The sequence below is a fragment of the Nasonia vitripennis genome (genome assembly GCF_009193385.2).
Source record: "Nasonia vitripennis strain AsymCx chromosome 4 unlocalized genomic scaffold, Nvit_psr_1.1 chr4_random0010, whole genome shotgun sequence".
Taxonomy (NCBI): Eukaryota; Metazoa; Arthropoda; class Insecta; order Hymenoptera; family Pteromalidae; genus Nasonia; species Nasonia vitripennis.
In genome coordinates this window covers 2,059,915-2,072,441 of record NW_022279646.1, presented here as the reverse complement: position 1 = coordinate 2,072,441, position 12,527 = coordinate 2,059,915, and the positions used below count along the sequence as shown (strand labels likewise).

General features: G+C 33.0%; 1 long non-coding RNA gene across 4 annotated transcripts; it reads right to left on the bottom strand.

The window, feature by feature from the left end:
- Window positions 1-7,185: 7,185 nt before the first annotated feature.
- LOC116417386 lies at window positions 7,186-12,284 on the bottom strand. Of its 4 annotated transcripts, none has more exons than XR_004227659.1 (8): window positions 11,623-12,284; window positions 11,413-11,530; window positions 11,053-11,325; window positions 10,224-10,382; window positions 8,879-9,099; window positions 7,971-8,107; window positions 7,684-7,898; window positions 7,186-7,561 (listed from the first exon to the last, which is right to left on the bottom strand). It is a non-coding gene; the product is annotated as an uncharacterized LOC116417386 (long non-coding RNA). The 4 variants fall into 4 exon arrangements; XR_004227660.1 differs by having other exon boundaries at window positions 8,924-9,099; XR_004227658.1 differs by having other exon boundaries at window positions 7,971-9,099.
- Between the last annotated feature and the right edge of the window lie 243 nt (window positions 12,285-12,527).

The following is a 12,527-nucleotide window of genomic DNA, read 5'->3' as shown; positions in this document are numbered from 1 at the left end:
AAACACCATTGCAATCAGTGATACATTCGTAATTTGCCCAGACCATTCAGACTTGGATCTAACCTCAAAAACAAGTGATGTGGCGCTTAATGACTCGGCTAAAATTATCATAGCAAAAATAAAATTAAGACAAAGAGAATCGATAAGAGAAGAATACTTAAACGACATAATTAATAAAACCAACAATGTAGATCTAAACGTGTCAAGTGAACAATCTGAACTCGAAACGCTAAAAATTGAGAATAATCTGTTGAAACAGCTGGTTACAGAAATGAAAGATAAAAACCAATTACTAAACAGTGCATTAAATAAAAAGCAAGAAGATGTACCTAATATACCAACCTACTCACAAGTAACCAGTAAAGAAATTAACAAGGAGGTTATCAAGCAGAAGAGAATACCTAAACTAATTATAAAAAAGAAGAATACTGACGACAGAAATAATCTAACATACTTAGTCTCACACTATCTAAATAAAAAGAAAACAGTACAAACAAAGAAAATAATTTTCAAAAATGACAATGAAATAATAATCGACTGTATGAATGAAAATAGTGCCATAGATGCTGAAAAAATTCTGAAAGAAAAACTATCATCAGTATGTGAAATAATGAAGGAAGAGGTCAAAAAACCAAGACTAAAAGTCGTATGAGTGGATAATTTTGAGAAGATGAGTTTGAAAGATATGGAAGCTGACATAAATGAAAGAAATTTCAAAGATTTGAAAACCAGCTGCACCGCAATTCACCATTTCGAAAATAAGAGAACAAAACAGATTAGCATCATAATTGAAGTCTCCTCAGAAATTTACAAAAGAATAAAAGATAACAAAAACAGAGTTTTCATTGGATATCAAAACTGTAGAGTATATGATGATATCAACATAAGGCCTTGCTACAACTGTGGAAGGTTTGGACACAGTGGACATAAATGTTGCAACGACAAAGTGTGCTTAAAATGCGCGGGTTCACACAATTCAATAAACTGTGTGAAAACGACGGAGGTAAAATGTGTAAACTGCATTTTTCATAATAATAGGTACAAAACCAATTACGACATTCAACATGTGGCAAACGATAGCCAGTCTTGTCAAGTGCTCAAGAACAAAATAAGAAAATACGTGGAGTCAACTGATTACCCAGTGAGTCCTACAATAACAAGATATATCGGCAACATAGACATCTCCTCTAACAGAACTCAGTCGGCAACAAGGATTGGATCGGTTTCGTCATTACTGTCGTCTCCTTCTGCCAGTCAGCATAATCTAAGAAGATAACACACACATGGATAACAACATTGAAGTAATAGAAAGTATACAAAATGAAAATGTTAAGAAAGAAACTGTATTTAGAAATATCAAGGCTTTCAATAATTATCTAAAAAATAACCAAGAAAATATTCTCTATGTCAATATTAGAAGTTTAAATAAAAACTTTGATAAACTACAGATTTTTATAGAAAGGCTTGAGATTAAACCACTAATGATAGTTTGCGTAGAAACCTGGAATCTAGAATATCATAATTATTTTCTATTAACAGGGTATAAAATGTATTACAATAATAGTAGAATAAATAGGTCGGATGGAGTAATGGTTTACATTGATGAAAGCCTAACGGAAAGTACTGAAATCGTACGAATAGGAAAACTCAGAGTTATAAATACATGTTTAAAATTAGATAAGGAAAAGAAAATAGAAATATCAAGCGTATATAGATCGCATGACATTTCAAAAATTGATCTCATTAGTAACATTAAGGAATACCTAAAAAAGAAACAAAATACCAAAAATCATCTAATTATTGGTGACTTTAATATAGATATAATAAAACTAGACAATATTAGTCAGGAGTATTTGAATAACTTCTTAGAAAAAGGATATGTGCCAGGCTTACAAACAATAACTAGACCAGCAACATCTGATAATACAGGTTCTTGCATTGACAATATCTTTATTAAAACTAACACAATTGAAACATACACTTGTAAAATAGAACATATGATCACAGATCACTATCCGCTACTAATAACGCTCAAAAAAATTAAAATCAGTAATTGGCACGAGAAATTAGAATGCATAGATTATAGGAAACTAGACAAAATCGCGGACAAAGAAAATTGGAATGAGATATTGTCAATGAATGATCCTAACCAAGCTGTTAATTCACTAATTGGTAAAATAAAATAATGTACTACCCAAGCAACAACTACTAAAAATAAAAATAAGCCAAGGCATAGCTGGATAACAAGTGCAATTATAAACTCTTGTAATAATATATTTATACTTGGCAACTAAACTATAACTTGGCAACTAAACCCAAAGAATGAGACTCTAAAGAAAGAGTATAAAAATTATGAGAAAATATTAAATAAAGTTGTCAAAGACGCCAAGTTAAAAAAAGATTGTGCCGAGGTTGAGAAAAGCTATTCTAATCAAAGAGATCTTTGGAGAGTTATAAATAAAAAACTAGGCAAAAGCACAAAAAAAAGCACCAATTACACAAATTATTGAACCAAATAATAAACACGGGAAAAAAACTCAAAACCCTAAAGACATAGCTAATATTATGAACACGGCTCGCGCGCGAAGCCGAGTATCGTCGTGGAGTCGGTAGGACTAGTGGGGGGAGCGCGCGTACGCCACTAGCGTGCACCACTAACCGAGCCATGCCACCGCACTGGCGCGGTCCCGTGCGCTAGTGGGAGTCCGTGCACCGTGACTGCACGATGACTTAAATGTAACTTCAGCGCTAGATGACGCGTCAGGGCGATCTGATGTGTTCGCGCTGTCTCTCTCTCTCTCTCTCTCTCTCTCTCTCTCTCTCTCTCTCTCTCTCTCTGTCTCTCTCTCTCTCTCTCTCTCTCGCTCATTACACGCTGACGGAAGGGAGCGTCCGTGTGGTTGACGCCGGCGGTGTCTCGCCGGCAATTAATATAGAGGGAGCGGATTTGGGGTTTCCGGGAACGCGCAGGACTCCTAGGATGAACAAGACTTCCTTCTCGTTCAGAATTGTCTCAACAGCTGAACCGAACGATATACTTCGCTATCATCGACCATATTCCCGTGGATTCAGAGAAAGAGATAGAGAGAAGTCGCCGAACAGTAGAAGGAAGTTGGAGTTTGAAGAAGACGATTAAATAAGTCGTTGCATATTCGGCACGAGGGCCATTAAGTTTTGTACGGTATTGGTTGAGGTACGCGACGCGGAACGAAATTACGTGTATCAAGAACGAGTGAATACTCGTTTCGGTGCGTTGAGACGCGGTCGATCAAATCGGATCCCGCCATTGCAATAAATCTTTTGAGCCGCTGTCGATTGCTCAGCAATTCAGCACCGTACTCGGAGAATTGTTCAAGCCTCTGTTGATCACCAAGCGATCTAGCCTCGAACAAGAAGAATTACTGAGCCGCTGTAGAATCGCTAAGCGATCCAGCAATTGAGTCGGGTGTTGCGTAGCGTCGCTGTTGATCGCCAAACGATCCAGCCTTAATAAGAAGAACTATCGAGCCGCTGTTGATCAAAAGATCCAGCATTTAGGAGAACATTAAGTCGAGACACCGTTGGTCTTTAAGGTCCGGCAACACGAGTGTCCCAAATAATACCTGCGTGGCGTCGTCGCCGATCAAGCGACTGTAACGTTATCCCCTCAACAAGTAGTAATCGCGGTTTTCGCCTTACGAATAACCGTTGTTCGTATCGCCACGGAAACGTCCCTTATGGCGGTGGTTTTCGCAACGTTTTACGAGATTTTCGCGCATTTCAGCAAATATTCGAACAGCGGAAAAGGCGACAACGAGCGAATGATTACCAGCCGATTCCCAGGGGGCGAATCTAACAGGCAAACGCCGTCTTGACGGACGCCGCGTCCTTTGATCGCGACGCTGACGCCATTTTGGGCGAGTTAAATACGGATTTTAGAGTCACGGAAGCACGGTTGGTCTTGCTTGTTGATTCCTAGTAAACGTTATCTGTTCGTCAAACCAATAATCGGGTATTGTCGTGTTTATTTTTGTGAGTTCGTTTATCATCGAATAACATCACGTCTTGAGTTCAAAGCTGAATTATTACGGGGAAACTTGTAATCAGACCAAGTCTGATCCATCCTGGGGGTTGCAGAATATACGATTATTTGTTGTTGAGAATAAACCATTGTGTAACAAGTTTTATTTCTACACTTCTGCCACGCCAGACACACCTGTTCCTAGACTACACGTTGTCCCCTTCTGTAGATGTAAGAGTCCGCGGTACGAAGATCGAATTAAGAACTAGTGTAATCTGATTGTTTGCGTCACCGGATCGGTTATAAAAAATGCAACATCACAACATGTAAAAGGGACTCAATCTTATAAAGAATTAAAAACATTCGCAAATGTTACATAAGCAACGTTTCATGAAGTAGTTGTAGCTAAAAAATTAATAAGCTATGATAAAGAATAGGATAAATGCTTAGAAGAAGCAATCAAGGTTAAATTTCCTAAAACTCTGTGTAACCTGTTTGGTTATATATGCGTATTTCGTCACCCGGTAAATGTTAAAGAATTATTTGAAAAATATAAAACATATTTATACAGTTCATTGTTAACTAAAGAAATAGGTGAAAATATCTCACTGGAACATATCAATTCTATTTGAACAAGTCACGGGTGTACACTGACTGATTTCAGTTTACCTTAATTTAGTGAGGATGTTAAGGAAACCAATTATGAAGAATTTTATGCAACAAATGAAATTAAAAATTACTCATTATACAATAATAGCTCTTTAACGAATAAACAAAGTAAAATTTTCGATGCAGTAATAAATAGTGTAATTAATAAAGCTAATAAGGTGAAGTGTTTCTTTATTGATGGATCTCGAGGTAGTGAAAAAGATACTTACTAAATACAATTATCACTCATTAAAATAAAGAAAAAAAAACGTGTTTTATTTGTAGCATGGATCGGTATAGCAGCCAATTTATTAATAAATGATAGAACTTCACATGTAATTTTTAAATTACCATCAAATATAAATGAAGATTTAACGTGCAGCATTACTCCCAATTTAATATATAGAAAAGATCTGGAAAATGTATAGCAGTCATAATTTGGGATGAAATAACAATGACATAAAAAGATGCTTTTAAGGCAGTGGACAAATTATTTAAAGACTTATCTAATAATGACATTAAATTTGGTAGCAAAGTAATGATTGTATCAGGTGACTTGTAACATACACTACCTGTTGTCAAAATGGAAATCGAACAAAAATAATTGAAAATTTTGTGTAAAATAGTCATTTATGAAGTAAATTCCAAATAATGACTTTAAAAGATAAAATAAGAGTTAGTATTTGTGACAGAGTTTAAACAATGGCTATTAAAAATTGGAGATGGAAAATATTCCAACAAATTTGAAATGGACCATGATATAGCTTTACTTCCAACAGAATTATTATCAACCAGTGATATAATTATGGAGATTTATAAAGATGGCTTTGATAATAATAATGCCAATAAACTTTGCGAAAGAGTAATATTAGCGCCGAAAAATAATGATGTAATAAAAATTAATAATAACATTTTAAATAAGATGCAAGGCGATGTAAAAAAATATCAAAGTGTAGATTCATGGGAAGATGACAATAAAGAGATGTTACTAATAGAATTTTTAAATTCACTTACGCCAAATGACCTACGCCTCATAAGTTACGTTTAAAAGTAGGTGCTGTAAAAGTGAAAAATTTCAATTTAAATGATGAGCTTTGTAATAGTACTGGATTAATAGTAAGGAAAATGATGCAATTCTGTATACAGGCAGAAATAATTAGCAGTAAACAATTTAGTATAGTTATTTTAATCCACAGATTGATTTGACTTCTTCAAAAGAAAAAATTCCTTTTAACATATCAAGGCGACAGTTTCCAGTACGATTAGGATATGACATGACAATTAACAAATCACAAGGCCTAACATTTAACAAAGTTGGTATCTATTTACCAAATCCAGTTTACAGTCAATTATATGTACCATTATCCAGGGTAAGGTTAAACAAAATTTTAACAATTTTACTTTCAAAAAATTCAAGTTTCGAGGATAAAAGTAAAAATAATGATTTAATAAGATATACAAAAAATATCGTACATCATAAATTATTAAATTAATAATAAACTATTAAAATATGTCAGTTATTGATAAAAGATGTAAATGGCTTCACGGCACACAGGTACATTAAGCACTTTAATGTAATAGTAGAAGATAGATATCTGCATCGCTTCAAAGGTTACTCAAGCCGACTTACGCAATCGCGATGTGTATATTCGCGGGCGCTTTTTTCGCGTGCATCGGAACGATACTTTCTGAAGAGAAGAGCGAAATGTTTATTATAACAGCTATAGAGCGAGCTCAGTCGGCGTAACGCGCAGCTTCTGTGTGCAGTTGTTCTCTTTTGCTGTCCGAGAGTGTTGCAAGTGCTATGAATTATTTTTTATCCCGTTTTTAATATCTGGACACAATTACGCCGAGATCTCGCTCTCTGATATACAGCATATTATATGCCGAGATTCTAAATGTACTATGTACACTTTTTTACGAGAACTCGTTAAAAATAATGTTGTCTGTGAATAACTTGGAATATTATGATTGATCGCGTTTCCGTTTCTAGTAATTGATATGCGCGAAAAAAATGTATGCACGACAAGGATATATCCCCTACTGATAAAACTCACTTGAGAATCAAGTGAGATCTCAAGTGATTCTCAAGTGATTCTCAAGTGATTATCAAGTGATTTTCAAGTGACTCTCAAGTGACTCTCAAGTGACTCTTAAGTGATTCTCAAGTTGAATTGTGAGTATAAATGTATTTTACGAATCCTCATTACAGTGAATCCTACGTATCAAAAATGGATGCCTAATTTTTATTCCGTGATTAGCTGTTCCTTTCCTTGCGCGATCTGTATATAATATAAGAATAAATTTTATCTTAAAAGTAAATTTTCAGAATTTCTTACTCTTTTTTAAGAACATTCTCAGATTAGTTACTCATTTCACATGCGATGTTTATACAAATAAATTTCAAATTTGGAAAAGTGAAAATTTAAGAGTAAATGATACAAGAACGCGTGTTAACTCATCATCTGAAGAATCATCGGTAGAATAACGGGAATATAAATATAAAATTAAAGGAACTGCATTAGGAAAAATCAAGGTAAGTAGAAAAATATTTATTTTCATTTTTTCATAGCGAGATTTTCATAAAATGTAATTTGAACATAACGTTTTGTTTTTAGTTTTCAAAACTAAGTTTTACATAAGATGTAATACCAACATAACAATTCTTTTATGATTCAGTTATAAATTTATAAACTTATAAACGCAAACTGTTAAATTAAAACGCAAAATTAAATTAACTGTAATCTAAACATTAAAGTTTTCAAGGTTAATTATTTGGTTCATCTTGATTTTTCCGCTCATCTCTTGAATGAAAGCTTAAACTTTCTGTCGCATTCTTTATAAGAGTGTCTTTGGTTTCTTGTGGTAATTGTCTATACCTATTAGAGGTGTCTAGGAAATCGCTATACAAACCTATGTGAAAATAAATATTTATTTTTGTAAGTATAAAATGATAAATATGTAATATATGTTGTATGTTTATATCTATATATAAACATACAACATATATTACATATTTATCACATAGTTCTTACTTAGATTATTCATTTATTTTTCTAAGTGAATATAGTTCTATGGGCTTTGTTTCAAAAGTTTTTTGTTTTAATTTACATAAATCTAAGCTTCTTAGAGCTATCACTTTTTTGGTCCGTAAAACAGTTCCCAAGTCTCTTAAGAATGCAGTCTTTCGTTTAGATCTAATGATCCGCCATGAGTTTTGTCCTACTGTCCTGCTTTCACCTAGGTATACCTTGAAAATAAAAAAGATTTAATGAAAAGATAAAATACCTCACAATTTATAGTATTGCGTTTTCATATATACCTTATTCCTAACAATGTCGTATCGTTTGTGTGATTCTGGAATATCAGAGTCTAAATTGTATCCTGCTTTTTTGTACTTTCTGTAAAGCTTAGGTTTGTATTGTTGAAGCATCGGGACAGCAGAATCAGATTCTCCTCCTAAAAATTATACATTTTTTTATAGCATAAATGTTATATACACAATAATGTGATATCTAGAATCAGCAATCCTTCTATAAAAAAGACATTCTCTAATTGATTGTTCGTTTTCGCGCGCGATCTTTGCGTACGTTTCAATCTCAACCTCAAAAAGTGAACACTGAGAAAATATAGCTCGTCTAAAGTTAGTTAAAGCTAGTTAAAAAAATCTCCTCTTCCTGGTGAAGCAGAACCTGGATGTATCGGTAATGTGCGAGTGGGCACTACTTCTTGGGTAAGAGAACGTGGACCTGGCCGTCTTGGTGGTGTTCGAGTAGGCGTTTCTTGTTCCGTTCGAGATCCTGCTAGCGAACACGACCGACTTTTCAAGCGCGAACGTCTTCCAGATCCTGCTAGCGAACGCGACTGACTTTTCGAGAGCGAAACTGCTTCTGAACATGACGGAGTATTATAAGGAGGATATTGTGGAGACATCACTGGTGAATACAACCTATTAGAAGGTACAAATGGTGTAGACGACTGACTTTTCGGACCTGAAATATTTTTAAATCCTGATGACGAATTTTAAGCTATTAAAGGCAAACGACCAATCCGTGAACGTGAAGGCATTCTTAAATCAGAGTGATCTGACTGATCTCTACAATCTAAATTTAGAGAAGCATTTGAAAGCGAATGTTGTGAAGCGCGGTTATCTGAAGGTATTGGAGAATCTATACGCGGAGTCGTTTGCAAACCCGATAATCTATTGCAACGCAACTTTGAAAAACGAACACTTGGCGAATGATGATCTCCTGGACCAATTACTGTAGAAGTTACCGGAGTCTGTAAACGAAACGGCATCTTATCTCTTGATCTTTGTGGTGTTTGAGATTGCGGTAGTTGCGAACCACCAAGAATCGGTGAAAATTGTAGGATGGATATGAAAACATTATCATCTCTTTCTAAGGACGAAGTAATCCGATGGATATTTACTTGTTGTGATTTTGTAACCTCTGAAAATAGTTTTATGTACTTCATTTGTATAAGATAGTATAAATAAAAACAATTTTCGCTCCGTGCAAACTCAGTACCCTCTCGTAGGTTAATAATTTATTATCACGTGATACCTCATATTATATCTGACGTAAGATTTTATGGCAATATCTTGTGCATGATCTTAGGCAACATCATATGTAAGCTGTGATATAAGATCTTGCGTAAGTTCTTACGCAAGATCGGAAGAAAATTTTTCAAACGGGGTTACTAACTTTTAAATAGGGGTTACTACTTTTTAATTATTACACACGTGATTATTTTTTGAAGCAATTTATCTCGAGATTAATCACGGAATCAATCAGCGACTACTCATGAACGCAACTAACCACGTGACTACTTTCGCGACTATTGACGTGATCACACACACACACGCGCGTGCGCGCGCACACACCTATATATACGCTACTGAAAAAATCACGTGTTTACCACGTGAAAATCACGCGAGATTTTCTACCAATTTATCACGTAATCATCACGTGATAATCGCGTAAATTATAATACAATTTAAAAATATTATTAAAAATGTAGGAAAATAAATAATTAACAATAAATAAAGACCTAATTAAAAAAGACAAAAATTGATTCTCTTGAGTTATTGTTATTAAAACAATAGTTAATTGTAACATTAATTAATTTTCTGACCCAAATTTTCACCACACACACACACACCCACGCACGCACGCACACACACTCAAACACACGTATTCTTACGGTTTCGTGTGCGATGTCTGCTCATGTTTGAATTTCTAACCTCAAAAAGTATAAATGCAACGAATAATATAGATTTTTAATTTTTTTAATTACTTGCACGGAGCGATTTTTAGTTATTCCCTAGTGAAAATGAAAAATTATATAAATGTACATAAATGTAATAATATAAGTTTTTGTTGCTATTTAAAAATTCAATTGATCTAAAATCTGATGCAAAACACTCAAAAACGATGCAAAGTATGAATTTTTCAAAAAAAATTTATGAAATTGTGCATAAGTGTACAAAATTATTTATTTTTGTTCATTTATATACATTATATTCATTTATACTAGGGTATGTATACGCATGTTAATTCATTGATTAAGTAACCTGCTTGTGAAGTCCATAGCTCATATAGTTTATGAGATTGAAAATTCAGTGACAGTGAACATTTCTCAACTCTGCGTTTGGGAGTTGAAAAAGCAATAGGTAATGATACGCACTTAACCATATTATGTATATTTACATTTTCTTTAAGTTTCAATACATCTAAAATAAAAGAAAATTTTGAATGCTTCTTACGAATTACATAATTCAATTGTTCGAGTAAAAATAATCCTAAGGATGGGACCAGGGTCCGAGCAGGATGCCAGTTTTTTGCACTTCCGGCTGACAATAATTTTTATAATTTTGTCACAATTCAGGTGGATTACATAACACCTCAAAATCTGTTTTGTAGATTATTTATCCATTTCTATATTTTCTCAAACAATTATAAAATACTTTATATTGCGGCTCTAATTATAATTTGTCAAGTGCAGTAAGACTAGCGTATACAAATATCATTATAGAATACGAATGAAAATAAAAATTATTGGTCTAAAAATTTGGTCTAACAATTATAATGCTAAATGTGACATAAGGCCCGCCGTAGGACTTTTTACTCGGGTAAGTATATTACAAGCATTTTTACAACAATTTCATATTTTACCTATTTACACGTATACCACTTTGAAGTGTAACATTTTAAAAATGTATTTAGGTGGTTCTACCAGTAATAGAATTAAAGTTGAGATATGACTACAATTTCTTATTGATATATATGAAATTTATCATATAGCTGGTAAAACCCCCTTAATATTATAAAGAAAACTACGTTTTTAATGTACCCGAAAAATAATGTTATAACCTAGATAAAAAAATTACAAAAATTACTAACCTCTATTGGTCTTACAAATATCTTGTAAAACTACTCTAACTTCAGGTAGATTCGTTGTTTTCGTCACCTTTAAATTGTGTATGCGTCAATACGACGTCTACAATTAGAATCGATTTGAACATCCCTTGCATTATTTTCTGTTGGATACTCATTTGTACTGGTACCAAGAAATAATGGTTTTCTGTTATTCATGAGAGTTAATTGTTTATACTTCTCAATTGTTCGTTGACTGTTTACTTTTTGTACTATATTTTTAATAATTTTTCCAGTTTTCTGAAAATAAAAAGGTTAAATATTATAATAGACGTTAGAAAGAAGTACACAAATTATATTATTTCAATAAAAAATACATAAAGTTACCGGTTTTAACGCTCGGCTTTCAAATAAACTTTCATTAGACTCACTGGAAGTTAGTTTTTTGGAACAATTAATCGCTTGCATTTATTTGTTGCTCTGAGTCTAGCATCATCTTCCATTTCTGAAACATGTTAAAAAATAATGTTAGAAATGAACGACCAGATAAAGTAACGATTATTTACTATTGTTCATAATTAAATATAAACTATTTACCTCCTAGACATATGATATAGGCAGCATAAAATTCTGATTCAGCATCTCTTTTACCAGAAATAGGTACTTCATTTTTACCTTTTAACCATAAAACATAGTATTTGTGTGTCTTATCAAAATCTAGTAAATCTTTTGCAACGATAGGAGTCTGATCATTCTTCTTATAAAATATGGTCTCTATCGGTGCATAATAATATTTCAGTTTATCGTCTAAATATTGCAAGCAAGCATAAGACACTTGGATTGACATTTTGTTAAGTACCTTAAACTTAAATTTAGCCGAGATCTTCTTAGTTACTTATATGTAATCACGAACATGTATTCACTATAGTAAACTATAAAATACTTATGGCAATCTCACTTTCTTATAAATACGTTTTATATGTAATCACGAGCATGTATGGACTAGTTAATAAAATTGTACTTATTGTTATCAGAAATAATTTCAGTTATACAATAATATTATGCTACGTTAATTAAGCTATTTTACAGCTAAATGCAAAAATATATTCATTTAACTACCCCATTATATTATTTATGCATGCCGGCGGACAGCGTGAATATGATAAAATAGCACATGAAGTAGCACCCAGATCACACTGTTTAACCCAGATAACATAAAAATGAGTAATTTATTTTCCGTATAGTAACGATTTGTTCCATTGTTCCTTGTTCCAACCCATAGTATTATAATAGAAAAATATATATATATATATATATATATATATATATATATATATATATATATATATATAGCTTCTATATATATGTATGTACATACATATAAGTAACACAACAAAACTAATGCTGTTCTGATAACCTAACATAAATATATTTACAATTATTTTCAAATAATATCAGCTATTGTGATAAGTGAAAACAAGTTATTATTCGCGTTCCCTAAC